The sequence below is a fragment of the Meriones unguiculatus genome (genome assembly GCF_030254825.1).
Source record: "Meriones unguiculatus strain TT.TT164.6M chromosome Y unlocalized genomic scaffold, Bangor_MerUng_6.1 ChrY_unordered_Scaffold_23, whole genome shotgun sequence".
Taxonomy (NCBI): Eukaryota; Metazoa; Chordata; class Mammalia; order Rodentia; family Muridae; genus Meriones; species Meriones unguiculatus.
Window position 1 is genome coordinate 34,394,076 of NW_026843709.1, and position 6,042 is coordinate 34,400,117.

The following is a 6,042-nucleotide window of genomic DNA, read 5'->3' on the forward strand; positions in this document are numbered from 1 at the left end:
ATTGTAAGTTCTTTGTCAGGAATTTCTTATATTCATCATTTTCTTTGACAGATACAACGATTTCTTCCAGTGTATCTTCCACACCTGAGATTCATTCTTCCATCTCTTGTAGTATATTGGCTATGCTTACCTCTGTAGTTCCTGTTTTTTTTTTCTCTAAGTTCTGTCCTCCACAATTTCATCTATTTGTGTTTTCTTTAATTTCTTCAAAAAAATACGAAACTCTACATGAATTTGCATGTCATCCTTTAGTGTGGGCGATGCTAATCTTCTCTGATTCATTCCCATTTTAGCATATTTGCTGCCAAAGCAAGCAACACATATTTCTTACAAGTTGTCATTAATAAATTCACTTGTCCCTGACTTGTGAGTTTCACATTATCAGAGATTCAATCATTAATTGGTAAATGCCCACAGTTGTCCTCAGTCAGTGAATTATTATTATTATCATTATTATTATTATTATTATTATTATTATTGTGTGTGTGTGAAAATGCTCCCTGGCCTAGGCAAATCTTTGAACAAAAAGCATGTAATTAGAACATTGCTTGTGTTTTTAAAGAGGCCATCCATGATATTACCTCAGCAAACAGTCATCTTGTTGTAGTCCTCCACCAAACCTGAGAGCCTTTCATACTGAACCACAAGTGGCAGGCAGAGAGAGGGAGACTGTAAGAGACAGAAAGAGAGGGCTAGAGAGACAGATTCAGAAATAGAGATACTGAGACCAACATAAACAATTATATAAAATGACAGAGACTGAGATACAGACATTCTATTCTGTCTGGTCACTTTCATTGATATATCAACCTCAAAGCTCACCCTCCTATAATATAAATCCAAAAGGAATTATACATTTTTATTATTTTTATTTTACTTTTTATAAATTACTTAATTCACTTTGTTTCCCCTCATAAAACCTCATCTGTTCCCAATCCCACCTTCCCTTCCCCTTCTCCATGCATGTCCCTCTCCAAGTCCACTGATAGAGGAAGTCTTCCTCTCCTTCCTTCTGATCCTAGTCTATCATATATCATCGGGAGTGTCTACATTCTCTTTCTCTGTAGCCTGGTAAGGCTGCTACCCCAACAGGGTGAGAAGGTCAATAAGAAGGTCAATCAGTTCATGTCAAGGGAATCCCTATCTCCATTAATATGGATCCCAAATGGACACTGAACTGCCATGGCCTACATTTGTGCAGAGCTTCTAGATTATCAGCATGCATGGTACTTGGTTGGAGTATGAGTCTCAAGAAAGATACTTGTGCTCAGATTTTTATGGTCCTGTTGTTGTCCTTGTGGAGCCCTGTCCTCTCCAGATCTTACTATTTCCCACTTCTTTCTGTAGAGTCCATGTACTCTGTCCAACCAGTTGGCCTTAAGTATCAGCATCTGCTTTGATTGTCTGCAGGGCAGAGCCTTTCAGAGTCCCTCCTTGGTAAGCTCCTAACTAGTTCCCTGTTTTGTGCTTCTTCTGATGTCCATCATCTTTGCCTTTTGGGATGCCATTAGCCCAGTCCTCCCTCTTGTTTAGTTTCTATAGGTGTACATATTTCAGTAGGTTTATCCTATATTATATGTCTACTTGAGTGAATATATAACGTGAGTGTCATTGTGTTTCTGGAATAGCTCACTCAGGATGATCCTCAGCAGTTCCCACCATTTCTCTGCACATTTCATGATTTCTTTTTAAAATTTTATTTATTTATTATTTATTACAATTTGTTCACTTTTTTCATTATTTTTATTTTTAATTATACTTTATTTACTCTGTATCTCCCCTCTTATTCCCTCCCTCCTCCCCTCCCAATCTCTCCCTATTTCCCTCTTCTCCACACATTCCCCTCCCAAGTCCACTTGTAGGGTAGGGTTTCTTTTTCTTCCCTCTGATCCTAGTCTGTTAGGTCCTTTTTTTTTGGGGGGGGGGTGGGCCTGGGAGCAGAAGAGGCAGAGGGAAGCAGAGGAGATACAATTTGAACAAATCTTAATAAATAAATACATTAAGAATGGTGATCAAGGTGATGAGGTATAGAGCTCTTCAAGACTGATATCTTCTCCTTGGTGGTGGTACCAGGGTGTGGCAAGGCTGATCTTAGTTTTCTTTAAAGGACTTGGCACTGAAACTCTGATTGTAGTATGACATAGCAATGGAATTTTGATATCACAAAGTTATGTTGACATCACAATGATATTATGACTTCAAAATGGCATTATGACATCACCATGCTATTAATACAACAAGATTGTGCTATGCTATCACAACAAAATTTTTGACATCGAAATGCTATTCTGACTTCACAACGGTATGACATCACAATGCTTTTATATAATCACAATACTATTATGACATCACAATGCTTTTAAATAATCACAATACTATTATGACATCACAATGCTTTTACATCACAATGATATTATGGCTTCAAAATGCTATTATATTATCTCAATGCTATTACGACATTACAATGATATGAATTCAAAGTGCTATTACATGACAAAGTTGTTATGATATCATAACACTAGGATGACATCACAATGTTATGACAACCCAATGGCATTATGATTTCACAATGTTATCATGACATTACACTGATATTATGACATCACAACGCTTGATGACAGAAATCACAATGCTCTAATGCCATGATTGTGTTATGATATCACAATGGAATTATGACATTAGAATTCTATTATTACTTCACAACAATGAGTTTCCAATGATATTAAGATATCTCAGTGCTATTATGACATTACAATGGGCTTAGGACATCAAAATTCATTTACAATATCTCAATGCTATTACGATATCACAGTGATAGGAAACCATAGTGCTATTATGACATCACAAAGGTATTTTGATATCACCATTCTATTATAACTTTACAATATTATGACATCCCAATGGTATTATGATTTCCTGAAGTTATTATGACATAACAATGCTATTATGACTTCTCAATGGTACTTAGACATGCTTGTATTGTGACATCAATATGGAATTTTACAATCAAAAAGCTATTATGACTTCACAACAGTAAGACTTCACAATGATATTAGGACATCCAATGCTAAGATGAGATCATATTGCTATTAGGACATCAAAATGGCATCTTGACATTCAAAATCATCATGACATCCCAATGCTATTATGACATCAGAAGGGTTAAGTGCGGATTGGCTGAGAGGGAGAATGATGTCATGAAACAGGTGAAAGCCAGTAAGTATTTCAGGAGCCAATTATTAAAAGGGCCAAGTGGAGAGCCTGCTTGAGAGAAAGGCTGAGCAGTCCTACATGCCTCAATCTGAGCTGCTGAAAAAACACAACCCAGAGATGACAGTTCCTGTGTCCAAGACTCTTAGTTCAGTTAATCTGTCACATAATTCTTTCAAGTGGTCATTAGTAAAGTCCTGTGTCCTCTACATGTGACTTTCACATTGTCACAGATTCCAATATTATTTATTAAATGTGCAGATATGTCTTCAGTCAATGAATTTCTTACTGGGAAAATGTTCCCTGACCAAGGCAACTCTTTGAACAAACAGCATTTAATTGGGACATTGCTTATATTTTTCCAGAGACTATCCATGATGTCACATCAGCAAGCAGACAACTTGTTGTAGTCCTTCAGTAGAACTGAGAGCTTTTCATACTTAACCACAAGAGGCAGGCAGAGAGAGGGAGACTGAGAGAGACAGAGAGAGAAAGTGCTAGGGAGACAGATTCAGAAACAGAGAGACTGAGATATAAAGTGACAGAGAACTATTCTGTCTGGTCACTTTAATTGGCATATCAAACTCAAAGCACACCTTCCTATAATATAACTCCAATAGGAGTTATAATATAATATAATATAATATAATATAACCTATAATATAACTCCTATTGGAGTTATATTATCTAACAAGGGCATACCTCTTAAACCTTCCCAGATATTTCCTCCCTCATTAGGGACTCAACATTTCCTCAATGGGGACTCAACATGTAAATAGATGAGCTTCAAGAGGACATGGCAATTCAAATCACCAGAAAGTGGAAGCCGATGGAGGGACTTATAGGCCAAATGAACATAGTTATCCTAATAATTTGTCATTTAATACAATGATGAAAGTTCCAGTCACTTTCTAGGTCTAAAGAACAGGACTGACAATCTCCGTTGGAGAAAATGTGGAATATTTCCATAACAGATTTTTATTCAGCTAAGAAAATATTATCATGATATTTTCAGGCAAACGGATGGAATCAGGAACAACCATACTGGGTGAAGTATATAAATGTAGAAATGTAGAAAGACAATGATGGTATGTATTCACTTATTACTTCCAATGGTGGGGGATAAAATTCCAATAGGCCATCTATTGTGAACAAGTCTTCCACTAGGGGGATTGGGTGGCAGTGAATTGAGTTTTGGAGCCAAGATATCCTATGGAAGTTTTCAAGCAGTACAAGCTGTTTTGTTTTTTTTTAAATACGTTTTTCTCTGCATTCAAATTATAGATCAGTGCTATGTTCTTGTATACAAAGTGATGCTTTCTTCTGCATCAAATGGGACTGCATACAGAGACCTACGGTCTAATATTATGCACAGAGAGACCTTAAACACCCATATCTAAATGGCATTTCCCTATGAACTTTTCCCTCCCCTCAGAGCTCTAGAAAGCCTGCAGGAGAGGAGGCAGTAAGATTGTTATAAGTAGAGGGAATTGAGGACACAACAACAATGCAGTGAGAGTCAGAACACAGAGGAAGCTGATGCAGCCAGCCTAGATGAGACCTGATAAGCTAGGGTCAGGTAGAAGAGGGAGGAAGACCTCCCCTATCAGAGAACTAGAGAAAGGTGGGTGAGATTGCAAGGAGAAGGGGACAGGGCAGCAGAGGGGATACTACTTGAACAACATGTAAAAAAGAACATATAAAATTAATAAATATATAAGAATAACTGTGATCAAGGTGATGAATTAAAGAGCTCTTCAGGACTGATGCCTTTTTCTTGGGTGTGCTACAAGAGTGCAGCAAACATGAACTCAGTTTTCTTCAAGGGACGTGGCACTGAGATGTGGATCATGTTCCAATGAGTATATGAACAACACATACTTCAACTGATGTATTTTAAAGAAAAAGAATTTCATTGTGACACATGGGTAAGAATTTGAACCTGGGAGCAATGGAAAAGGAGTGTAATGTATAATATATGAAATTCCCACATAATCAATAAAAATAATATGTTGACAATTATAGCAATGACTTTTAACATGAAGAAAATATTCCTCTAAAGGAGGGCAAAGTTTGTCTTTGTAAGGAATGCATTCCAGGAACTCATTAAGTAGCAGAGAATCCTAACCAAAAACTAGTGGATATCCAGCTACCTGAAACCCAGTGAGCTCAGGTGGCACCATTTAAAAAGCAGTGGTGGCTGTAACACTACTTTTAGAGGGTTTGTCTGGAGGAATACTGAAGGAAACACAGCTGCTCTTATGTCTAAGGCATGTAACACAGAACAATTTCTCTTTCCTGAAGGCCCTTTTTTTAAGTGTAAACCCCAGGAACAGGAGGATTGCTCACTGACTACTGAGTAGGACACCGCTGCAGAACCAGTCAAGGCAGCCAGGGCAATCTTGCTCATCGAGGTTTGGCAACACTACTGTGGAACAACACCATCTCTCAAATAGTTTATTGCCCCTCTGTACTCATTTTATGTACACTAATCTTTCTCTGATTCAGCCAAACTGGTACCAGGAATTGTCTGGTTTCCTTCTCTTTTCCCTGCTCTTAAAAACTCAATACCCCAAGTTAGCCTTGACCATGCCACCCTATTGTATCACTTAGAACATGAAGGTACATTTACTGAGTACAAAAGTAACTTATCAGTTCAAAGTTACAACCTAGGAAATTTCAGATTCAAGAACACAGTATGAGATCACCTTGTTATTTGATACATTCTCCTTAATCCCACACCACGTTGAAGCTTCCCTTCTTAGGAAGAACTCCAATTAAATAAGAATTAAATTTTCATTTTCCACCTGACATTGTCACAGAGGTAAACAG

General features: G+C 37.4%; 1 non-coding gene across 1 annotated transcript; it reads right to left on the reverse strand.

Annotated features, from left to right (window-relative positions):
• Nucleotides 1–210: 210 nt before the first annotated feature.
• LOC132651616 (U6 spliceosomal RNA) lies at nucleotides 211–313 on the reverse strand. Its single transcript, XR_009589201.1, has one exon. It is a non-coding gene; the product is annotated as a U6 spliceosomal RNA (small nuclear RNA).
• Nucleotides 314–6,042: the final 5,729 nt, after the last annotated feature.